Genomic DNA, 27011 nt, shown 5'->3' with positions numbered 1-27011 from the left:
AGACAAGTTGTAATTATGTAAAAACCACTGTAAAGAGGTATGTCCAGTCTTCATTTCAGCTTAAAATCTATTTGTGTTTTTTTCCATACAATAATACAATATATTCATTAAGGTTTTATCCTAGAACAGCCAAAAACCCAAAGATATTTGCTACACTTTGGTTCCCTAACTGAAAAAAAAAACATTAAAAAAGCTGAAACAATCCAGTGTTTGGCAAAAATGCTCGATAAATAAACAATGAATCAATAATTAATATATTTAGCAGGTACATTTCCTGTCTATGTACAAATCGTTGCAGCTCTAATTAAGATGCACTCAACGTAAGAAAGGCCGCAGAAAGATCAAAGAGCAACAGTTTTCTGAATTGGCAGGTTCTGTAAAGATGGCTACTGAACACAACACGTACAGCGAGATGCTGAAATAACTTCTGGTCTACAGGGGGTGGGGGAGGGGGCAGAGGGAGTCATTAAGGCCCTGTTCTCACGGCAACACGAAACGGTGCAAACGCGGAAAAATTCCCGCGGTTGCACTATATCATGTACATGAAAACAGCAAACGCAGGCATGAAACCGCAAGTTTTTGAGATTTACTCCCAGGGAGAATTTTTTGGAAAACACAACGGTTTTGGTTTCTTGTAAACACCGAAACCATTTCCCCTGATAGCGCTGACGTCACGGCTCCACTTCACGTATGCATAGTCTATAACATTTGCTGTCAAAATACCCACACGCGAGTTATAAAGTTAGAAGACCATCACTATGATCAGCGGAGAGTGTCGTGCAGGGCTCAAATATAACACTCGCCAATTTAGTATATAGTCTATTAGTAAGTTATTGATACCATGCAACCGCCGCGCCACTTTGTCTGGGGAAAGATTTGTGCTCTGCCGGTTTTTCTAGCAAAATAAACGTGTGTAGCTTCTATATGCCAGGGACACAGCTCTCTACATTAAAAAACACTATCCATAGTTCGCAGCGGTTAAGTTACTGTTACTGTTCAACAAAAGGAGCATTAAGGCTACGGCTTCACAGTAAAAGCATGTCACTGGCTAAACATTAATAGCATTTCACTGGACAAACGTGAGTTGACTTTTATTTTGAAGTACACCTAACAGGAAAGATAGCCGCTCACAAAGCCCCTTCACTACCAGCATGTCTTCTATTTTCACAAGTTCAATGGGTGAAATAAGAGGACAGAAAGCTTGTCATTTACAATACTTGTAACCCCAAGCTTACACCAACCGCTTTATGAACGTCAGTGGCATTAATTTTCGGTTACAGTAAGGTTTTATGCATCAAATTGTACAGGAAAAGCTATCTACTACTACCTTGTACCACCAACTGTTGGCATGGCATGCATACTACAGCGATTTCGTCCCGTTTCCTCTGAAAACATGTGTACGAGTGAAGATGTCAGATAAATTGTGTCTGAACAGGGGTTTTTTTTAAACCAAAAACGGGAAAACTGTCACGTTTTCACCGTGAGAACAGGGCCTAAAAGGCCACCCAGTGACATTCTGTTTTTGTGTGATGATGCAATTACGCTGCTGTTAGACCGCTGGCCACCCTGCTTCCCTGCACTTTGAAGTTTCTGCCCCATTTATTGGAGAGACAGGGGGAACAGAGGTGTATAGGGGATGATGATAGAAAAACTAGGAGAGAGAGGGAGGAAGGGAGGGAGAAGAAAGAAAGCCGAAGGTAGGGTTGGAAAATCATATTGCGTGACCTCAATTACATACTGTACTGTAAGCCCACTTGAGTCCTTGTGTTAATAGTTGTATTAATTCCTAATGCCTACATTAATGATGCTATGGTGGAATCATCTTTGCTTTGAAGTGCTGTTTACCTGTGAGAGGCTATGAGCGCTGATTCTACGTGTCCTATTATCCTGCTGCTCCTAATTCAGCACTGTTGGATTTTCAACACATTTCACTCAAAATGGTACATCACTCAATCGTAGCATTCAAACTGCATAACTGAAAAGACTGAAATGGAACGAGATAGGAGCAGAAAAGAAGGTTTTACTTTGACTTAGACTGTTTGAACATCTGGACATATTCAGGCCTGTGAGACAGAAAGAGAAACAGACTGTAGTATAGAGTACTCCAAGGCCAATACGTTGAAAATATCCTTCCACCCATGTGTTTGGGAACAGGAAGATCGCAAACAACGATGTCCTCCGGATGATTAGAGATAGACCAGGCAATCGCAACGACCCTGATCTCTGAACTTCTGCATCCTCTGCTGTCGTCACTCGCCATTCCTCAGGAAGAGTCTGATTTAAATAGACAGCCAACTAACTGTAAAACTAATTCCTAGATAGAACTTAAATTGGAGACGGGGCAATCACAGAAGCAATCGCTCTCAAGCTTGAGGGAGGGACAGAGTGAATTTGTTGTAAAGTGCTTTTTCATCAGCTATTGATTTTCCTTTGCTTTACAGACTCCGCAGCAACAACTGCATTATTGGAGATGGATATCCTGCTTTCTACATAGAAATAAATCTGACACAGTGTGAGTGTGTGTGTGTATGCATGAGTGTGTACTGTATGTGTCTGTGTGTGTTTATGTGTGTAAGGGTTGGTGGTATGAGTGCAATTTGTATATATAGCTTTGACGGTGCAGAGCCAAGTAACTCCGATTGACAGTCCAGGTCGGCAGGAACGCAAACACTGCATTCCTCTGCTGTGTGTGTGTGTGTTCACCAATGTGTAAAGGGTGAAAGGTTAATATATAATACATGTGTGCCTCATATGTCACAGAGTTAAGTGTAGTAGACTTTGAAGTGTGTCAGGGATTATCAAAGTCAACCACATGCGTAACAGAATTACTCCAAGTAATGTATCACCGTTGCATTACACAGGCATGATAGTCCTGCTGCAGCTTAACAATCTCCTATTATACTACTTTTCTGGTCTTAATTTCTCATTAATGACTCCTATAGAGCAACCTGACACGAATCACAGCACAAAAAACTATGTAGATTTTCGGCAAACTCTTCCTCTCATCTGGGCACTTTTAGCATTCTCTGTCAACACTCGGCTTCGTCGTTCTCCGCCCCCCTCCTGCCAACCCCACTCCGTTGTGATTGGTTACCTTCCGGAAGAATTTCAGCGGCGCGCGGGCAGATTTGAGCAGGCAGGAGCGTGCCTGAGCACGTTGCAGCATTACCATACATGGAAAATCCGGATTGTTCTACGTAGATAAATCCCGGAAATTTGAACAAGTGAATCGCGACCGGTATCCTTAGTGTTTAGCGCTCTGCAAAGCCACCCCAGACAGTCAGCAGGGAATACGTCTAAATGCATGTACGTCATTATTTGACACTTAAGTATGGTTAAACATGACTATAAATCATTATAACAATATGTTATATATGTTTATATGTCATAAAAGTTGAAAAAGCACAATAGATGCTCTTTAAACTCTAACACAGAGGCTCACATTATGTGTGCACTTCAAATAATCAAAGATGTCATCAATAGGGCTGTGAATCTTTTGCTATCCCACAATTCGATTTGATTCCGATTCCTGGGGTCACAATTCGATTCGCAAAATAATTAATCGATTTAAAATCACAGGAGATGGGGGCGCCCTTAGATCAGTTGGTAGGGCGTCCCCCCCCATGGGCCTCGGCCAGCAGCGGACCCGGGTTCGATTCCAGCCCGCGGTCGTCCTCTGCATGTCACTCCCCTCTCTGCCCCATTTCAACTCTGTATCTACACTATCAATAAAGCATAAAAATGCCCAAAAAATATCTTAAAAAAAATAAAAAATAAAAAAAAAATCACAGGAGATAGGAATCAAGATTTTTTACATGAATCGATTTTTCATCAAAAGGCCCGCTAGTGTTCTGTCCGAGCCCGGCCCGTTCCATTAACCTGATTTATTGGCCAGAGCCAAAACCAGAAAGTTGCCTGCTATAAATTAAGTTTTAAATGACAATTCCGTGTTGTTTAAATGACAGAAATCGGTTCAGAAGAGAACTTAATGAGCGGTGCAACACAGATGTAGCCTGGTCCAACCAGACCATCGTACTTCATTTAATTTGTACAGAAGGTCTGGAAGTGCTGTAATTGGCAAACGTTCACTCACTTGGAGGCGGGTGTCTGTCCAAGTTCAAAACTATTGGATCTGCCCAGTGCCACTCTGGATTAGCCAACCAATCGCATCACGTTTGGTCGTCACGTGTGTCATGAGCCGGCTTTTGACGGTGCGTTCCACTTGGACAGGGAACTCGGAAATTTCCGACTTCACTACATATTGTAGTCTATGAATCTACCGGTACCTGGCAACGGTAACTTGCTAGAGCCTAACGTTTAGTTATTTGGATGAGAAAGGTTGTAGGCGTCCATACTTTCGCGAGCAGATGCACTGGAACACAGACAGGTCGGAACTCGGAACTACCAAGTTGGAAATCTCCTTCTTCAGAGTATAAAGGAAAGCAGCATTCAACTGAAACTGGAGCGCGACTTCGACGTCATCGTTCTCAGCCACTCGCACTGTTCGCTGATTGGACGACTGTAGATTCTCCGGCTAAAGCTGGGAAATGCACTGTACACCCAGACTGACTACTGAAGGGAAAATTAAATTTGGCCGGAAGTAGGCGGGCGGGCGGAGCCAGGCTAACACAGATGCACAAGAGCATATAATGGCGCTTTTCCACCGCATGGTATCAGCTCGACTCGACTCGACTCAACTCGCATTTTTGGCTTTTCCACCGCAATTTCATGGTACCTGGTACCACGTAGCGGCTGCTTTTTTGGTATCGCCTCGCTCTAGGTTCCAAGCGAGCTGAGCCGATGCTAAAAGGTGACGTCGGCAGACGGCCGGCCACTGATTGGCCAGAGACTATTGTCTGGCCAATCAGTGGCCAGAGACTACCGGCTTCATTCTGTTGTTTATTCTCCCCAACTCTCCGGGACTTTTGAGTGTATTTACGCCGCGTGCAGCCTTCTCTGGCTCTCTTTCATTTGATTTGCATCACAGATCTGAATTTATTTTCCATATATTCGCTAAGCTCACCCAGTGTTGGTTGTTGGGGAAGTTACTTATCATACGAGAGGAGACGTAGGGCAGCTAGCAGCTAGGCTAATAGTAGCCAGCTGGGACAGACATGATAGCGAGCGATTACATTACAAGCCTCGGACTGAACTGATTACCTCAATAAAATATTCAGGCTGAGACACGGTTTGCATTTGAAAACACGTATCCTGAAACAAGCACTAAACAGTCAACTTTATCATGCCCGTGTTTACGTGCATAGGGTAGGGATGTACGTGACGCATCCCTACAGCTGACTGTGTGGCAGAGTCACACACATCGGGACAACAACCATCCCTTTTAATGGCCCGTAGCAATATTCTTCTACTTCTTTTAGCAAACAGATACAAGGGGGGTATTTCTTAAACATTTTTCATCCGTGTTTTTGGCGGTTGGTTCAGTTAATAGTGCAACAACTGCTCGCAATTTCTGCTCTGCTACTTTGCTCCGGAGTAGGCTTTCAGCCCCTTACAACGACCCCGCCCACGTTCAGCAGGTACTATTTGCGGTGGAAAACGACCCGTGCTGCTACCAAACCAAGTTGAGTCGAGTCGAGTTGAGTCGAGTCGAGCTACATTTGCGGTGGAAAAGCGCCATAATAGAACCACACTGCACGCAGAACCGCTTCAAAGCGCTGGGAACAGCAGCCAGGTTCAGGTTTAAGCATCGAGAAATTATGTTCAGGGTGTTTGAAGGCGGTGCGACAATAGGAGACAGGCTGTGCATGCAGTGTTATAATATATAGCAAACAAAAAACCGGCCTGGCCCGAGGGGAGTGGGGAAGAATCTAACATATAATAGATCCCCAAAAGGAGCAAATTCCTCTGCCCTCAATTTGTTTCTACGATCTACAGCCAAAAAAAGGATTGAGGGGGATCAATGGTGTTCTGTCAGGTACCACACACACACACACACACTAGAGTCTCTGTTCAGCAGGAAAGAAGCTGGTCTTAGCCTTCGCCTGGCTGTGCCTACAGTATCCGAGTGCGGTAAAGCAACACTTGCATACACAACACACACCCACAGCATCTGATCTCTATTTGGGCCGATACGGAGAGTAATGTGTGTCCTGACATGGACATTTCCAAGTGTAACTGGCAAAACTGCCGTGGCTCATAGGTTGCTTTCACACCTGAGTTTTCAGTTGTGATTAATTGTGCGTCACACTGAATGACAAACCAACCAATAATGACATTATATGCATGGAATGATAACAGGTTTCAAGGTATACCGGCAGTATAAAGAAAGGTTTCAATAACGACATTATCTTTGTCATACTGTTCTAAGGTAGAACACACAGGATGTTAATATAGTTTATTTATGTTAAGAATATTAAAGCATCACAACCACTTTTACTAGGAGAAATGTGTAGAAAAGTGAGCATGTCTCTAAAACCTTGTTGAGCTATACTCACTTAAAAGGACTGCTTTTATTAAAATTTAGATTAAGTAATTCAATTATTGTAATCATACATGTTTATTAATGTTCAGAATATGTTGTTTAAAAAATTAGAAGATTGTGTTAAGGTGGAATTTTGTTTCTTGTTTTTTTACCCAGACATTTGACCTGCAGTAAAAAGAAACAAGTAACTTTACATTTTCAGAATTTTGGTATTCACTTCTTTCGGCACTATCGTTTCTCGTGACATCCATACTTCTTCATTAGCGCTACATGGCTCCACGTGAGGAAATTAGTGATTGACAGCAAACGAAGACATCATATAAATGGAAAATCCTGCAAGTGTCAGCAAGTTAGTGATGTGAAGTAAGTGACTGAAGAGGGGGGATTAGAGTTTGAGCACCTGTTCTGACAAGACACAAGAGGCTGTGCCACACATAAACATTCTGCCTGCTTCTCCACCAAAACCCAGCTCAAAGACACCTTACAATGCCAGCCTCGGTTGTGTCAGTATCTCACATGCAGAGACATACCCAGAGGTGAGACAGTAAATTTAACCACCCTGGTGCACAATTACAAGTTTGACAGTGTAATTTGTGAAAATGTGATATTAAATATGTGTGAATAAATGTGAACAACTGCTGAAACCTGAAACTATCCAATATGGTGGATACTGTTGTGCAAGCAACAATAAGCTTTAATTATGTCGTAGGCCTACATTAAAATTAAGTTCTACAATAAGGCCACGTTTAAACAATAACAGTCTCGCTGGAAACAGAAAAGTTTTGACGCATTTGTTTTAAGAACTTTCTTGATGCACGCATGGACATATAAAGAAATGGACACCGTATTGAAACATGGCGCCCATTCATTCCTATGAAAGCTGCTCATTGGCACAGGGAAGCCACAAGGAAGTGACTTTCTAACGTGAGCTTGGCACGCCCCTAAAGCATGACGTTACTCAGTGTAACGTTATAATATGTCGGGACGAGCACAGTTGCATTGTTTATCGACCATGGAAGTATAAGTTACTAAGTTACGTGGCCACCTGTCCATGCTGGCTGCTCGGAGAAGGCAGCGTCCTGGGGGCCTGGATGCACGCCAACAGGGCCGAGATCGCTGTAGTACGCATGCCAGGCCAGAAGTTGGCGGTGACACTTGTAACAGATCTGCTGGCGCAATTTGGCGCATGTAAACAATCAGTTTAACACAACCAAAAATAAATGCCACTAACGTTTATAAAGCTTTTGGTGTGAGCGCAGGGCTACTTATTGCAAATTATAAGCTCCTTGTCCTCTTTTTTTCACCGCGTAGAACTCTTTACAGTCTATTGACTGGTGCGCAGCGGGCCTGTGAAGGGGCTGTGTCAGCGCTGCCATCCTGTTCCTTTCTGCTTCAAAATAAAAGTCAACTCACGTTTGGCCAGTGAAATGCTTTTAATGTGAAGCCACAGCCTTAGGAAATGCGCTTTTTGTATTAACAGTAACTTAAAGGCCAGGACACACCGGCCCGACTACCGACCGTCGCCAGAAAATGGAGTCTGCCGATGCAGTCAGCTTCATTCTCCCTGACGCGGTCAAAAAATTAACACACCGAGCCGACTACCGACTTGCCGTACGTTCTGAGCTTGCGCCGGATGACATTAAGTAGCTGTTATCAGTTATGTAGGCTGTCATTATAATGGAGAGAATGCATGCTGACACAGACACACAAACTACCTCGACTATTTCTGAAAACATACGAAAACGTCATGCACGGACAATCTAATGATATGTGCTCAGACAACCTCACAGCATCACTGCCTTGCTCTGCCAAGCACACTCACACACAGCCATTTTAGGGGGCTACTATTTATGCTTGAGTAGATTTTTTTAATGTATTTTTTTTGTTTGGCCTACATAACAATCCGAATATTCTTCAATTTTATCGATAGCTTCCTAAATCATGTTTGACAAAAGTGAAAGTAATATCTGCTCCGCTGCCGTGGCAGTGCAGAGACGGGCGAGCCCTCCACCAATCAGACTGCTCCGGCTGAAAAGAAGCCCGACGACATCAACGACGGCCGACGTCACCAAACAGATTTGTGTCCCCACCCCCTCCAGACTCTCCGACGATGTCCGACGGCCGATTATCGGGCCGGTGTGTCCTGGCCTTTACGGCTGCACGCTATAGATATTGTTTTTTTATGGAGGAGGCCATGTCCTGGGCATTACCGGTGGTGACACAAGTTTATTAGTCGCTAAAAAAGAAGTTCACCTTTGTGATGGAAAAATTATTTTCAGTGGGTTTTTTTCCAGGCTACTTTAAGAATGTTTACTGTCTTGGGGGGCGCCCTTAGCTCAGTTGGTAGGGCGTCCCCCGATGGGCCTTGGCCAGCAGCGGACCTGGGTCCAGCCCGCGGTCGTTCTCTGCATGTCACTCCCCCCTCTGCCCCATTTCAACTCTGTCTCTACACTATCAATAAAGCATAAAAATGCCCAAAAAATCTTAAAATTTTTTTTTTTATTTTTTTTTTTACTGTCTTGTGACACATTGTCTTTTTAAGTAATTGATGAGAGAAAACAGTGGAGCCCTGAAGGGTGACTGTTTTCCTTATATTGATCTGTCATGCGTTTCCTCTGTTTAATGTCCTGTTTTGTGAAGGGTCTTTATTCTAGTTTCCTGAGAGAATCAACTTATTGAGTAAACCCCTGTATAAATATTCTGGCTGGCAACAGAATGTTGTCAGTCTCTTGAACCAACTTTAGGTGAAGGAGTTGACCCTGCTCGGCCGAACAGTATATTTTTGACTCTGTTTGTTTTAACCTTTTTTATTAAAATACTTAAAACTCAGTTGAGTTTTGGTTCTTTTTCTTACAAGTTGTGGATATATCACATTTCCACAACAACCTTAATTTGGCGAGTGTTATATATTTACATATATACATGTGCTCTAGACTGAGTCAATATTTGAAATATTTGGCTGTAGCAGAAGGCAGTTGTTCGCCAAAGGGCTGGAAAGCGGTACAATAATGAGTGTCTGTAGGCAACAGTTAAGCATGGTGGAGGTTCCTTGCAAGTTTCTGCAAATGGAGTTGAAGATTATAGGTCAGGATTAATGGTGTCCTCAATGCTGAGAACAGTAGCTGGATGTACCTGGGTCCCACCGGTTTCTGCCAGTTCTGAGCTGATTGCACTGCAGGATTAAGAGTTATCTTCTGTTCCTTTACTGCATTTAGTTCATTTATAAAAATTATCTGTTAAAACTTTAGTTTTTTAAAGCATTGTTAGTTTAGAGCATTTTTCACACCTGCCTTATATATGTATATATATATTTTTTTATTATCCAACAGCAGCCCTCTAGAGGCATAGTATATCTGCAAAATGGCACTGGGAAAAAAGGACAAAGCCTAAAGTGGCTCTGCCTCCTCTGCTCACTGACACATGCAGTCAGTGTGGATCAAGTGTGGATCTCTATTGAAACTGCTGGCTGCAGGTTATTCCATTCAGACTGCTCTGATGTTTAATCACTCTCCATGCTGCGCATTAGGAAGACACTCAACTGTATTCATGGAAGCCAGGTTTTGACTGAGTTGTTCCCACAATGCAACATATTACAATGAATAACAGATTTTAATTGGATCCGGTTTAAATAATTATCAATCAAGAAAAAGTTTAAAGTTATTAAACTTTAAACAGTTAGAACTCCAACAAACTGAGTTGCACCGATAAACTACAGGGAAAATCAGTCATTGCCATTGTTTTCAATGATTTGACTTTTTGATATTATTGTGATTTTCAGCTAGTTTTCTGATTCCCAATGTACTCCCATGAACACACTTTTCTTTTCGTCTTTTAACTGAGCAAGCGTGTGTACAGACATGTATTGGCTTGCTTCAGTGGTCTGTCTGTCAGTCTGTGTGTACTGGATTAGTGCGTGTGTGCATGTGTGTGAAACAGGTTTGGAGAGGAATGCAAGACAAGTGTAATCCAGGCTCGGTTAATTTTTTTCTATTGTCATGGAGTCAAAAGCTGGTAGGCCTGTGTGCCATGGGGCCTCGTAGCCCAGTAACAATTACACACATCATCTCACACTGCAGCCTAACGGAATTAAACCGCATCAGCATCACACGTATTACTACAACACAAATACATCTCTCTAAAACATTCGTTCAGATACAATTTCTTTAAAAGAAAAAATAAGCTCATTCATTACCAGTTGATAAGACTTAGTAATGCCCAGCCATGGAGTTTGTGTATCTATACTACAAAGGTGTCACTTTGTCAATGTCAGGTAAAGTAATGTTTAACTTTCCACCTTCCTCGTCATCAAAATGTGTAACAAACAAAATGAAAAAAAAAAAAAAAAAAAAAAAAAAAGTTTCCCCAGAATTTTGGCAAAATATGGGGGGTGGGAAGGGTGGGACAATTTTGTTGGGAGGGGGGATATTTCTAAGCAATGTTATTTTTTCTACCTTTTTTTGTTTGTAGGGGAGAGTGGCCTAAGTTGTGCAACTTTTTACTCAAAGTGATTTTAAAGTGAGGCCTCGACAGTTATGTACATATATTTCAGGGTGTTGTGCATCCCTGGCAATAACAACTTTGGATCTGGAATAAACTGTTATAAAATATAGCTTTCGGAAAAAAAGTTGTCTTGTGGCACAACTTGTCCCCGGTGTGGTGTAAGTTGTGCGGTTGGAGAGAATACCATGGGGTAAATTGTGCCATTGATATATATCTCATAAACTGTAATGCAAGACAAATCCATAAGACAATTACTTATTTAAGGTTTATTTAAAGTAAATAAAGTAAATATTTTACAAAGATTGAAGGTCAATTTTCTTAAACAAGGCCTAGCAGATCTAGGTTGTTATTGCCTACAAAGCTCACAATGACAAAGTCACCATTATCATCTTTCTGGCCATCTGAACTCTCATCAGTGGTGTCGTTAAGTGGAATGGAGATGTCAGTCTCTTCTGAGCTACTGTAGACAATCACTTTCTTTTGGTGACCAGCGTATACAGCCATGCCACTGGCACAACTCTCAGAAATGTACTTCGCACTAGTTGCTCCGTGCTTGTGACTGCCACCTGACAAATGTGATTCCCCCTCCATTTCTGCCTTTAAATCAAGGCTCAAAACCCATCTTTACACCCTGGTTTTTCCTCCCCATTAACTATCTTACCTCTGCACTACTATCTTTGTTTATATTTGTGGATGTATGGGCTCTATGTCTTTTATTTTTGTTATTGTTATTTTACCTTCATTGTTTATCTACTGAATGCCCTATGTACAGCACTTTGGACAGTGCAAACTGTCATAAATGTGCTTTTATAAATATATTTTACTTACTTACTTATAACTCACATAGGCCCTTTGGCACAAATCACCCCAACCCCAGAATTTTGGATAATAGGCATGATGCAGCAGTTTAGGGCTGACATTGTGCAAACTGTATAGACTCAAAGTGTAGCATACTAAAGCACTAAAACATGTGTCAAAATAAATGTTTTCAAACGTGTCTATAATTGTTCAGACACAATAATCAAAAAACCATGATCATGGAAATTTTACTTTGAAAGGCAAAAAACAGTTTTTTGAGCTTAAATGTGCTTATATCTTATTCCATGTTTCTCCCTTCTTTACATGATGAGTCAAATGGATGGCTCTTCTTAAATATGTGGTCACATTTCCAATTTCTTCTATGGTTTTCTAGAAACAAGGGATGGCACACTTCCCCAACCGCACAACTTAGGCCACTCTCCCCTATAAGGGTTTATTTGGTAAAGACAAAATGAAAATAGAGAACTGTTTTACTTCCTGTAAAATGTAACATCCCTGATCCTCCAATAAAAAGATTTATAAAAAAAAGAGATTGTAAAACACCCTGTTAAAAGGATCCAGGCTCAAGAGTGTAGAACAAATAATGACTGCTGCCCACTTTGTTATATATTTTGCATAAATACTTTAACTGCCATATCCTCTGCTATTTCCTACAGCGTCATATTTCAACAGAACTGATTAACTCTTTTTCATTCACAGTTTTTATAATAATATATCAAATTGGATTTACTTCATCTTTCTCAGTTTCCTCTTGTCTGCTGCTCTTGGCTGTGTTTAATGTCATCCTCACTTACCCTCATCCACTTCTTATGTTTTCAATATGTCTTTTAAATGGTTGTGCCTTTGTGGTTTTGTAAAAGCCCTCTCTGATGTTCTTTTGGTTTAAAATGTTAATGGAACAAACTCTTCTTTACAAAAGTATTCTAAATCACTTCCAGAAGCCAAGTTAGAGAAGTTCTTCAGTCCCATCGGCTAGAGTATAGACTGGTGCACCTAGATGAAAAAGTTAGGCGCACTGGTGCAACCAATGAAAAATGTCTGGAGCACTGCTGGCAGTAATGCCAGACTTTCACAAATCGTGTACAAATCTACACATACACACACGTACAGTACACATCTATTTAAGTTCATAAAAACATTCCCCTCTTTTAATATATAAAAATGTCAGTTCGAAGACTTAGAAACATATTAACTAGTAGTAACATATTATCTGGTCTTTTCCATTTTGGTCTTAAGCGTTGCTAAGGAGCCTGGAATGTTCAAATGAATGATGTTACAAACATCTGAAATTATTTAACAAATAATGTTTTTTCACCCGTGTCTGGCTCCAAAGCTAATTGTACCAGGGTTAAAGGTCAAAGATGGTTCCCAAGACCCATCACTGTGGAGCTGCAATAACAACTCTGTCAACACACACAGGAACGTAGCTGAACCAGGGTAAACCGGCTGGTGCAGGGGAATGACTGCTCTGTACGGCAAAATTATGTGTTCATCAGGTTAAGCAAATAATATGGCTTTAACTTTTTTATTAATGAATCACAGATACAGAATGCGATGACTGCTAGACTAGTCTTAACTAGTAAGTCTTAACTAGGGCTGGCCCGAATTATTCGAATATCCGAGTATTCGTTTGTTAAATTAGTATTCGGAGCTCAATTCAGTATTCGGGATATTCGTATTTATTTTTATTTTATTTTTTGCAAAGGTAGCTCAAACTGCAGTATATTTTGTCAGCAAATAATATTTGGATATAAAAGTTATAAAACAATTGTAAAATACAAATTAGACTTTAATTTAAAATATAATATCGAATTATTTGAACTTTGACCTAGTTGGCCGGTGCCCTTTCATGCCGGTGATATCAGCTGTAGTAGGCTACGTGATGTTACCAGAGTGAGGCAAACTAAAAGCGGCACCAAGCGCAGGAGGGAGAGAGAGATGGAGGAAGAATAGATTGTGTTCCTAATAACTCCATAGGCTACCACAACATTAACTCGATTTCGGAAGGAAATGTAATGCTTGACGTAATGATAACGTTAGCTTAGCTCAGCTGTTTGTTTACATTCAGCCATGCTATTCAGCCATCATCAACTGTGACTTGCTTGCATCATGGGAATAGTCAGTCAATAATGGATATAATATGGACACAAAAGACTATCAATATTGGATCTTTGTATGGATTTATAAATCGCCGAAAAGAAGTACGTTCCTGGATGAATTGATAGGCTCCTGTATGGGTTACGATGGTGCGGGGGACAGCTGATTTGGAACGGAAAAACAGCTATTTGCCTCCACGGGGAAAAAGTAAGGAACTCCGACTTTACTACCGTTCGAAAGTTATTAAAGCATCAACAAACTACGCAGCTTGCTGTCACGGCTCACACACTCGGTTTCAGTGAGTACATTAGCATTATTAATGTTGGTTTGATGGTGTGTTTTTCTGGAACGAATATCCGAATATTCGCTCGGAAAAACCAACGAATACTCCAAGCCTGAAAAATGGCATTCGGGCCAGCCCTAGTCTTAACATGTGGATATACTTCTACTACTCCTACTCCCTGGGGTATATGCCTTTAATTAAACATTCCTTAATTAAGAAGTCACATTCGAGATATTGGCAACATGTGCAGATAGAGCTGCAGTGCACAAAGATTCAGAATATTTATTTTAAGCGAACACCTGACAAAACGCATGCCTGTAAGCCTCAAAATAAATAGTTAAAACATTCTCAGCATCCTCTGATTATACTGTATGCAGAGCCCATCACATGCCAGAACAAAACCACAGCTACCAGAACTACGCAAACCGAAGAGGCTTGTTAAATAATTTTGTTTCGGTGAGGGATATCTGTTGTTTGCATGTTAAGCATTCAGTGACAGGTGAGTTTCTTACAAATACGATTTAAATTGGCAGCAATGAAACTTTTCTTTACCATCTAATTGACAAGCCAACAACTTCACACAGCTTGGAAGGACACGTAACCTTAGACAGCTTGCTGGCATCGCTTAATTGTGACAACACCTGCACACCTTGTGACACACGCACGCAAACAAAACAACTTGCAAAAAGATATGCTCTTAACGCTACATAACTTCTTGGCAGTGAAAGCAGTTATAATGTTAAACTTATGTTGAAATCACTTGTTGTTTTGATCGCTTGTTGTTGATTCAACTTTACAGACATTTTGGAGGCTCCAATATTGGATGCTGTTGAACTGTGTTTCCATTATTTTGTCAACCAAATCAATATATTTATTATTCATATAACAAATAACTAAAGTGCAGGGAACAGTTCCTTAATGGAGAATGCAATCTGAGACAAGCCTCTCGAAAGAAAGTCATGAGACAGACTTTTAATTATTATACTGTCAGAGGCAGTACAGGTCTTTTGCTCGAAGTCCGCCTCCAACCGAAACCTTAACAAGCATTAGCACAATCCTTAACAGTCTAATCTTTTGTCTGCGTGATAAATACACTGTTGCTTCTGTCAAAAGAAGGGGATATGTACTGTGTACAAAAGACCAAGTAAACAGTGGGATAGTAAATGTTTTCTCTCCTCCTCCTTTTTCTCAGCGACTGTCAGATGGAATTTCTGATGCTTTCAGTCAACAGATTATGGCAAATGAAAGGAATACCAGCCACAGACACACAAACAGAAGGATTAAAGAAGAGACATCTGAAAACCGCCTTCTGAGTTTAAGGAAGACACAAATACCCAAGGACGAAAGGACAGGCTGAAGGATGGCTCCTTGAAAGACTATAGATCCCAATGTGGATTTTAGGTCATGCAGGTCACATTTAGCCTGGTGCTACCAGGAACTGCTCTATTTGGCAAACGTTCACTCACTTGGAGGCAGGTGTCTGTTGAAGTTTAAAACTATTGGATCTGCCCAGTGCCACTTTGGATCAGCCAACCAATCACATAACGTTTGGTCTTGACGTATGTCATGAGCCGGCTTCTGACGGTGCGTTCCAGTTGTACTGGAAACTCGGAAATTTCCGACTATTGTACATATTGTAGTCTATGGATCTACCGGTACCTGGCAACAGTAACTTGCTAGAGCCTAACGTTTACTTATTTGGATGAGAAAGGTTGTAGGCGCCCATACTTTCCCGAGCAGATGCATTGGAAAACAAAACTCGGAACTACCAAGTTGGACATTTCCGAGTTCCGAGTATAAAGGAACGCAGCACTCAACTGAAACTGGAGCGCGACTTCGACGTCATCGTTCTCAGCCACTCGCTGTTCGCTGATTGGACATCCAAAACTCTGGACGAGCAGGATCCCACTTATACACCCCAGCCCAGACCGACTACTGAAGGGAAAATTAAATTTGGGCGGAAGTAGGTAGGCGGGCGGAGCCAGGCTAGGTCACATGAGCATGCTGAAGAGAAATGTAATAACAATTTGGAAGTCTGAGAAAGTGATCCTGAAATCATAAATCTGATTTCCAAATATAAACATATTCATTATTGGAAGAAACCATATACAAGTATAATATTTCACTTCTAGCTGCATTTAAAAAAAAGCATGCTACAAACTGAAGCTTGACCTATTCTCATCACTAACCTTGTTTCTTCCCTTGAATGAGATCTCCCAACCCCAAAAAAGCTTTTTGTGTGACCAGTGTGTGTCTATGTGATCGCTTGTTTCCAGGTGAACCATCTTTTTTCAACTGGTGCCTGACCCTAATCTTTTACACAGCCATAATAACAACAGCCTGAGGCCTTTTGTCAGAGCAGTGGTAACATGACACATAAGGTAAAAATGTGAACTATGACGTTCATTGTGGGGTAATAATTATGTTCCCAGGGCAATATTAAATAGGGCATGCTTTACACCTCATCTAGTACAACTGCGTTAGAATGTGGGAATGTACCAACAGCAAACAAGTTATGCTATATTATGTAAGAGAATGGACAAAGAGAGAGACACATACACACACAAACATACGCTGGGGGCAATATGGCAGTGAGGAATTTCCCTCCTGCTGAAAACACATCAATCACCCCGTTTGCCAAGCAAAGAAGTGGTGGATTTCATCACTCCAAGCTGCTGTTTTGTCTCCCTCCACGTTGTCAGAGTAAAACTCTCTCCTTCAATGCAAGTTGAAAAGATAAAACACTTGCTGATTGGCGATGCTGACGACTACACAGTTTCTCATCCCTTTTATCTGTCTTTAACAGTTATCTTACCCATTCTACCCCCTCTATCTTCCTCTCCGTGCATTTGATTTTTCTTTTAAGATTTATACAAAAGCCTTTGCAAGTGACTACATCAACTCCGGTTCTACAATATATATATTGTTTGCGTCATAAAGAATAAACTTTGTTTCACAAGAGAGATACGACCTCAACAAGCTCAGCCACTTCCCACTAATCATTGCATGCTTCTTATAGCCCGACCAATACAGGGTTTGTGAGGCAGATACGGATATTGATGAGACAGGGACTGTGTTCCAGTACCCATACTTCCCAGTAATTTAGGAAGAGAGAAAAGGATTTACGATGTTCCAAAACATGCAGATTTGGAACGTTTTCAAAAAGTTATTGGCATTTCTGTTCTTCATGTTCTTTTGATGTAATTGGCACACGCATACAACACAAACGGTATACTTGCAATGTCTTTATACTGACCTGGGCTTTCATTTTTACAATGGCAAAAAGATCACAAATGCTTCAAATCAAATACCTAAGAGCCCTCCATTGGATAAAAAAAAATGCAGTGATTATTATTTTTCAGTTGGCAACAATATGTTTAACCTTATTTCATTTTCCTTTATTTATTCTCGAAAGATCAATTGAGGGTTACCCTCTTTTACAATGACGTCGAGAATTACACACAATATACAATGAGAATACACAACAAGCTTACAAAGAGACAACAACAATTAAAACATTCAGATCAATTGAATAAAACAGAACAATAGCCTAATTAAAACAGTTACAATTGGAGTGTGGCTGATTCAAAATAATAACTTTAAATTGGTTAACAGTTATGAGTGTATTTATTTTAATTTGATGTTGTAGGCTGTTCCAGGAGTCAGGGGCACTGTGGCTAAAAGCAGTTTTACCAAGATCAGACCGGGCGTATGGAACATATAACATGAGCATTTCAGTTGAGCGGGTATGATAAAGCCCATCTGAAATATGCAGCATTGTTGTCAAATAGAGTGGTAGCTTTCCGGTCAGGGCTTTATATATAAAAATATGCCAATGTGCATCACGTCTCTCTTTAAGAGAAGACCACCCAACCTTTTCATATAAAAGACAATGGTGAGTGTCATAAGCATCTCCTGTAACGAACCTTAAGGCAGAGTGAAAAACGGAGTCTAGGAGTTTAAGACATGAATGAGATGCATGCCTATAAACCACATCGCCGTAATCAAGGACAGACATAAAAACTGCCTCAATATGCAGTGATTAGCTTCTTATTTCTTAAACAACCATGTCAGAAAATATGCTTTCACTCAGTTACAGTAACTCTGTTTCAGAAGGGTCAAATTATTGACCTGTATCATTGACAGCGAATCTGTGCCATAATCAAAGCTAAAGGTGGTCCAACAAAATATTTGAGTCTGTGTCTTTTTTTTGGCCGTTTCATATAATGTCAAATAATTATATAATTCAAAGCGAGTAGATGGATCTCTTGATGTGATAATCGCAGCAGAGATGAGCAATTAAAACCGAAACGTGTCAGTGTACAAGAATGTGAGACAAGAACGGTCAACACAGCACTCATGGTATGGTGTGGAATAGTATTGGTTTAAACAGAATGGTAAACCAGTGACATTTGGACATCAAGCTGATGTGTCAAAGTTCCCACAAAGTTGTCCAGATCCCTTAAGATTATTAACAGCATCTCAGACATAGTCTTCCTTATAAAATGTTACTATCCTTTGACTGAGAGCTATAGAAAAGGAGATTTATTTCTGAGGGCGCAACAAGCTAATGTTTATTTCATCATTTCCCAGGACAGTCCTCACACTCCAGTGGTATTCCTATTTATTGAGTCATAACACAGCAGTGCTGATCTCTAATCAGCTTGCTTCTTTGGCTGCTGCGACATTTACATACCCACGCATCCTGTACAGTGAGGCATTATGTGCAACTTCTCTTTGAAACCTAGGCCATAATAAGAAATGCTTGTTAATAAGCCCTCAAGAAAGTAACTCTTTCCTGAGAGCCAAATTAAACCAGAGGTGAGAAACACTCCCCCAGATGTGGCCTCAAGGCCTTCAGTTCTTCAGCCTGTCACAAGAAGAGCCATGTCAGGAGCACCTGCTGGGATTTCTGCTTGTAAATCAGTATGCTTAGATGCGTGACTGTTTGATGGATCATGGCAGGGCAGAAATAGTAAATTTTCTCTTAATGAAGTTAATATATAGCAGAAGTAGCACAGGTGTTTATCGAAGTGATGAAACAGCTGCATGGTTTGCCGTAAAGATGGTGAGTCATATGAGAGCGAGAAAAGCAAAAAATGTGTGGTTAAATCTGATACAGAAATTGAGATCTTAAACTGCACTTTTGAATGTGAGTGAGTGAGTCAGTCAGTCAGTCAGTCAGTCAGTCAGTCAGTCAGTCAGTGTGTGTTTGATGGTGCTGAGCTGCAGCTGCAACAGCAGCTATAGGAAAGTGTCAGAAGATAGCCCCATTATCTTTATGGCTGGATCATAAAAGTGTTGTAAATTCCCAGCAGATTTGAAGTTTTGGACTTAATTTCTCATAAACCTCCTCCTGCAGAAAGAAGCTACGGCTAGTCTTAAACTGTTTGCTGAAATAAATTTAGCCTAGGCCTAAGACATGTAGGCCATATTTACCCACATCATGGCATATCTTGAAGGATAAAGTAACAATAACAATGATAAGGAAGTCACTGTAAACTCACACCTGTGCACAATAAAAGTCTGTATCCATGTAACCTACAACATGTTTTTTCTTTACTAGCTTAAGGTTTGGTCAGGGTGTAAGAATAGACAGGGGAAATGATCAACAGTGAAAATTAGATTTCAAAGGGCTTTTAATCATTATGTGACTCTTTGGTTTGCAATGCTTAACAGAGGTCAGACAAGACCAACAGCTGCGGGGACTGTCCAACTCTGGCTGTGCACACTTCCACCTCTTGGCTAGCTTTCAAAAGGTTTCAGCCGAACACGTAGCCTAAAGCACATCAAACTTTTCAATTGAATGCATGCAGAAAAAAATGTTGGCCAAAAAAACAAGATAGCCACAATACGCATAGCTTACCTGTTCTAACGTGGGGCACTTAGGGATACTTTTTGGGTTCCAACGAAGTGCTGAAGGAAAAAGAAACCTGGCAGAAACGTGGGAGGATACTGGACATGCGACAAAGAAAGCGAAAAGTCCTCCTTCCTTGCAGCCCAAATTAGTGTGTGGCGAGAAGAAAAAATACACGACACAAACTTCCCCGGTGAAGTCAGTTGAACACCTGAGTAGCCTGTGCTGCGCGCGAGCTAGCTCCCGAACGCGACTCGTCGTTACGTTTACCAAACTTTTCCCGGTCTTTTAAGTTTATTTCAGAAAGAAAGTTGGAGCTCTGATAAAAAAAATAATAATGAAAAAGAATGAATTGAAACCGTCCAGGGGAAGCCGCTCTCACCGCCTCCCTTCCTGCCTGAACCCCGTCCGCGAGGAGGAATAGGGTAGCTCGCTCTGTCAGGGTGGTTACCTGACTCCAGTCATTACAGTGAGGCCAGCCCTCCAGACAGCAGCAGCAGCAGCCTCATGTTTCCTGTTGTTGTCACCCTGAATGTCTGCAGAGCACATAAACAGATTTCTTCAAGAGCGACAGGTTAAGTTGCTCTCTGCTTTTGTTAAACACCATCGGCTACGACATGCCATCTGGATAGCAGTGCTTTGTAGAAAAAGACAAACGTTACTGGGATATTCTCTTTGGCTCCTTTTCAAGCTTGAAAGTGTAAAACCAAGTGTCAACATAATTATTGTAGGCTAGGCTACTATCTTAGTTTGGGGTGTGCATTTTAATAGGAATGTTACTTTCACAGAGAGACAATTCAGTGCATGTTTGGGTGCAACAGGAGCTTCCCAGGATCCTATAGCTATTTCCCAGTTCAATATTTGTCTTACACACATTTTTTAAAAAGGTTATGTATGTGTGTTATGTTATGAAACTACTGCTGCAGATGTGGTTTTAAAAGCGTGTGTGGACTGTTTTGCTATATGTCTTTTCTCCCCTCTCTGTAATGCAGTGTGTCCGTGGGAATCCGTTGTAAATCCAAGCTGGATGCTGAGATTATCCTCTGTGAAGGAGGCAAGCTGCTGGGTTGACATGTGTAAGATGACATAGGCCTAGTGTCATCTTCTTTAGGTAGGTTTTTTGTGGAGTATTCCTTTTAATTTACTTGAAAACACAAGACTCACTTGGGTTAGAATGCAGGATTTTAGTTCCAAATGTGTTTTTAGTTTTTTAGTATGCTACTTTCTATTCAAAGCTTTGCTACCTTGTGTTTTTTTTTGCACAGTAATTTACAGTTCTGCGAGTTTAGTTAGATGAAAATGGGCACTGGACATATTATCTGCAAACGTTTGTGATTTACTAATAGGCATTGAATTGGCTCGACTTTAACAAGCTTTTCTGGTTACATTTACTCATGCAAATCCACTCCTCAGTTAATTTTATTTTACATTCAAAACAAACAGAGTATGCAAAATTTAGAAGGAATCTATTGGGTGTGTATTTTGCATGTAATTGTAACCATACTGGCACAAATTTGCCTTCACACTGCTTTGACCAAAAAAACATTACCTCAGGTCACAGAACACCTGGAGTGCAAGGGATGCTAAGCTTGTTCATAAGTGACAGAAACAACAGATCAAAGGCACCATTCGACTACTCTATATTGTAGCTTCATGAGTTAAAACTAGGCCAAGCTATTTTTATGTATATTTGATTATAGATAGCTCATATTTCATTTATTCCACAATATACTCAAGGCTAATTTTTATCCCATAACGTTTTTTTTTAATATGCCCATAGAACCCCTGAGGTACTAGCGTGATGGTCAGTATTTTAGCCACATACATTTCTGCCTTGCTGACCTGTGCTTTATATTTTTTTAAACCCCATTTTGCTACAAAACCGATTAAATCTTTTATGACTGAAATTCCCTAGCATGGCAATTTGAAGCAAGATGTCCTTGGCCGTGTTCCACAACGGTGGTGTATGAAATGAGCACATCCTGTGGCCCGGCCTACTTCTAATTCCCCAAGACAAGAGATATTCCTCACATGAACAGCCAGATAGCAGGAGAACGCAGGGTCCTATCACACGGCTACCCCTTGACACTATGGCGAACAGTGGAACAGTCTTTTGTGTGTTTTTGTGTGTTAGAGGTATTTGTTGGCCAACCTCTCCTTAACAATACTGCTTGCATGTGCTTTTGTTCCCATGTGGTCATGCATATGAGTACCAGCACCTTCTAAATGCTGCTCTTTGTTTGCTTGTATGTGCTTGTGTAGCACACTGTAGAAAGAGATCTGTTTGTGTCTGTGCTTTTGTGTTTTTGTGCATACATTACACATGTAAAAGGTGGAAATGATCAGGGAGGCCTGAAGTGAGATGCATATAGGTTGCATATATTTTTCAAAAACATGTTGTGGGTAAAAATGTCATGGTAACTGTTACCAGGCAGGGTGTGTGTTTGTCGCCAAAAAAAGCCACCAGTATTTGCCGATCAGCTGAAGGCCAGTTCATCTGACCATCCTAGTGCCATAGAAGTGAGTGTGTGAAAATGCTGTCTATGTGAACCCACAAGCCCAATAATCTCCACACTCAGATATAGAGCATAGTACTCAATGCATAGAAATTGGTTGTAGAAGCTGTCCGATATTCAGTAGATGGTATTCCCAGGGAAACTGGCCTGAAAAGGAGTGTGGGAGGACATGTAGTCCACACTGTATGTGTGCGTGTGTTCTTACTTTTGTGTGTTTAGCCATTTGTAGGCTATGCATTATGTTAGATGCTCTATTTAGGTCTTCCTAAGGCACCTTACCTTCCCTGTTTCGCCCTTCACTTTGACAACCCCTTTCACTCTTAACTTTAATGTGTGATACTGCCTGAGTTATTTAGTCACATACATCACTTTGTAAGGCCAGACCGGACATATTTAAATTAATCAAACATCGACGAAGAGATGCTATTGAAAGGTGCACACTTGCAGAGTAGGCTATGAGTTAAAATGATCGGACAGATAATATAGATGTCCTTTGGGAGCCTGTAAAAGACAGATATTAATACGGTCAGTGAAATATACTGTGGTAGTGTGGTTGTTCTTTTTCTGTGTCCTTGAAGCAGCCAGGTGCTGTTACATAAAAACCCTGCATCTGTGGAAAAAGTCCACCTATTTATGGGCTTTAAAAGGTTATGCTTTTGCCACCTGTGCCTTCACATTGAAACCACCCAATGGGTGAAGGCTTTAGTGAACTCCTATTGGGTTTAACCAAGTGGCAGTAAGAACGTGTGTATAAGAATGTGTAATGAGAAGTTCAGTGCCTGAACTTGCTTGATTCACTAACTGTGTTATTGTTTGTGATAATTTTTCTTTTATGCCTTCTTTGTTCCCAACTTCTATAATTGTTTGTCGCCTCAGCCGGCAGCTTAGCTGCACAAGGTGTGATGACGAGTGTCATTGAGCTATGGGAATTCACTGGTGTGTGAGCAATGCAACGTTTAGGTGACACTTTTTTTTACGTTCTGTGTGCGCACTTTCAAATGTCTAAGTGCATGAGTGTGTATGTCTGCATAATACTAATTTTTCTCGCTTGCTATTTCACCCTATGGATGCAGCGAGTTGCCATGGGAACTATTATATCTGTGACACCCATGGGGTTTTATCTATCATTCAAGACACTACTGTGAATAGTCCATGGTCCCTCTCCAGCTGTGAGTGGAATGTATGAGTGCAGCGAGAGGATGGCCAGTTTTTTTTAATAATGAAAGTATTTTGTAAGAAATGTGTTTGGAAATTTTGCATTAGCAAATAATATACCGAGTCTTATCTTTTCGTCCTCTAGATTCTACTAGATTTCACTTAATGACACGATCTGACTATACACTTTTTTTAATTCGCCCAACTCAATCTTAGATATCACAGGGAAGGTGATGTCATGCCCCCGGTTGATTTGTTTCACATCTGTGGGTAACATATGTGACAGGATAATATGTAATGTCCTAAAATGTGTTAGATTGTGATATTTTGGGAAATGCACTTACAAACTTTCTTGCCAAAAGGTAAACAATATAAACCAGTCTCTTATGGCTTTGTCCAAAGATTACACAATCTGAAAATCAGACATTTAAATGTCCCTGGCTAACATTTTTTTTCTAGTTTGTTACATTCATATAACAGTCATAGTTAAAAAAACAACAACCACATAACCCCCCAGCTTTGGCTGGACTATTCTTGTGGTCCAGCTAAAAATGTAGCTGTGTCTCACATCACATACTTCTGAACTTACACTTGCTGTTTTGAGTGCACAAGTACGTTCACACAGACATTTGGCAAAATAGTCTGCCCCGTAAGTATTCAGAGGGTGCAATCAAAACGGTCAAAAAGTTGACACTTCTCACCCTCAACGGTTGCCATCTTTCCTACGTTGCTGAAGAGGTGGGGCCACCAATACATTTCAAACTAAATGTGTATTTTTCACTAGTACCACTCACTTTAATACAATAAATAAATATATACAGTTGAACTCAAGTGAACAAACCATCAATGTACATTGCACATCACAAATCCTTGTAAAATGTTGGTAATGACCACTGCACTTCGCATACAAAAAATACATAAATAATTAAATAAATAGCTGTCGAATGTGATTTAATGTCAGACAGCACTGTTGATTATTTTAAAACACTACCTTGTAGAAATGAGTGCACTACACAAATATGTACAGTGTGCTCTATGCAACTGTATCAACAGAAGTACCTCATTTGAGACACAGCGTCTGTTTGTTGCATAGTTACGTTTAACTAACAATATAACATAGTTATTTCCGGTAGTTAGTCAATTAAGTAATTGTTTAATGACATGACATAAAAGTGATAATTATCTTTTGATCTGAACCGTTTCCAAAACAGTATACAGGTATGAGCTTATTTTATAAAATGTTGAACTAATTTTAAATTTAATACAATTTCCCACAAGTACCGACTCGTGTCCAAGTGTCCAGCAATTCTATGGTGTTCTCGCAGCATGTCTAAACATGAAGCAAATTGACACATACATGTTTAGACATGCGCAGAAACACACGCATGTCGTTGTTTCTGAGGGCGTCAGAATGCACACACACACACACACACAAATCATTGTTTGGCTGATCTGGGTCTGTGCTGTTTGGCCTTTTAACAACAATTTTTACCTTCTTTTCAGCCCCGACCACCCTCTCCTAAAAACGCTTTTGTTTTTTGCCAGGCCGTCTTTGTAAATAATAATTTGTTCTTAATGACCTGCATGTTTAAATAAAGGTAAAATTAAAATAAATAAAACAGCCAAGCGCTGCTTTTAGGTGAGCCTGTACCTGGGGGCCTCTGACCCACATAGGGCTATGCGCATTACGTGTCCCATTTTGCCTTTTGGACTATGCATCATTAACTTGTCTACTGTCCAAAGGACTGAGCTCACATTGTCATTATGTAGACACACATTGCTTACAAACACAAATTCATTTTATATGCCCCCCCCTACCATCCTCACCACACACACACACACACACACACACACACACACACACACACACACACACACACACACACACACACACACACACACACACACACACACACCTGTGCACAAACACTCTCAGCTCATGGTTCTCTTTGCAGGGGTTGACACTAAGGTTTCAAATGCACTTGCCCTTAGGGCAAGTACAGGTAATGTTTTACTTGTCCGAATGTCATGTTCACTTGCCCAAAAAAAAACAAAAAAACTGTAAAACAATGATATATATAGGCTAATTAAATTATACATTTTAGCGAACCGTATCTCTTCAAATGCAAACACTGCTTACTAGTCTCATCCTGATCACATACAACCAACAACAATTCATATTAGCCTATATATCATGACATCACACAACACCAAGCGCTTGGTCAGCATCGTGAAAGGGCCTCTTTTTGTCATGCACCTGGCCTGGTCTCAGAAAACTCAGTCTAGCTCAGAGTCAAGCTGAATGTTAGCTTCCACACAAATGTGTTCAGAATTTTTTACTTATTTTACTTATTTAAAACGGTCACATTGTGCCAAAAAGTGATCGTGTGCCATAAAATGATTAAAGTCCACCATGTTAAAGCTATTGCCCAGTTATACTGTAAGTAGGGAGGGGGATCATTAATTTCTATTCATATTGATACCATTATAAAGACTCAACAATCCAAATCTTTATCGATACTTTTCTATTATTTTGTTAAAAGAAAACTGGTATTATTGCTTTAAACAGGTCATAATTCCATATTTAGGCCTACTATTTATTTTATATTGCTGGGAAAACAAGTTTTTCACCCAAACTGTATTATTCAAGCTTCTTGCAAAAAACTAAAATTAATTTTTTTCTTGAACACATCATGATGTCATTTTATTGACCTTTGCCTAATAATCATTTTACTGAGCCGACCTGAACACATCACATGTGAACCGTTTGCGACTTTTTTTTTTTAAAGCAAACTAGTTCTTATCCTGCAGATTTTAATATGGATTTAAAAACAATCAAATTTTTTAACTGCGGGACTTGCTACACAGTCTCTCGTTTGTTGGTCACCGCTGCTTTGAATCATAGATAGTAAATAATATGGATGTAGCATCCGGGCTGACCTCAGTTATTCACACGGCATCCAATAATCCTGGTTTGTGCGCGTCGCCATTTTGTGAGGGGGAGGGAGATAGCTGACGTATACCTCCGAGGCAAAGTGAGGGACAACGGGCGGAGAGCTGTCACTCAAGAGATCGCGCCAATACATTTTAACCTCCGATAAAATAAAAACTAGCGTGGTCCGAAAAAATTCACCCCCCTCAGTGTTGTCATGGAGATATGACCTAAACATACAGACTAAAATGGTTTTGTGGACCAGGCTGTAAATAGGTTTAATAAGACTTTGAAAATAGCCTGTTTAACAAGTGAGTCAATGAGAGATGGCTGTCTTCTGCTTCCACCCCCCTAGTGGCACTTCCGGTTACTACAGTTTTGGTCACTTCCTTATTGGATGCTGGTAAAAA

At 40.6% G+C, this 27011-nt stretch overlaps 1 protein-coding gene across 1 annotated transcript in view; it reads right to left on the bottom strand.

Moving 5' to 3' along the window:
- The window catches only part of palm3 (paralemmin 3), a 44909-nt gene extending 24492 nt beyond the window's left edge, over positions 1-20417 (bottom strand). The window contains exon 1 of the mRNA XM_080028968.1: positions 20008-20417. The gene's annotated coding sequence lies outside the window, so the exon portion shown is untranslated. The remainder of the gene's footprint in view (positions 1-20007) is intronic.
- Between the last annotated feature and the right edge of the window lie 6594 nt (positions 20418-27011).

Source organism: Ammodytes marinus (genome assembly GCF_949987685.1).
Source record: "Ammodytes marinus genome assembly, chromosome: 6".
Taxonomy (NCBI): Eukaryota; Metazoa; Chordata; class Actinopteri; order Uranoscopiformes; family Ammodytidae; genus Ammodytes; species Ammodytes marinus.
This window is presented reverse-complemented; position numbering and strand designations above follow the sequence as displayed.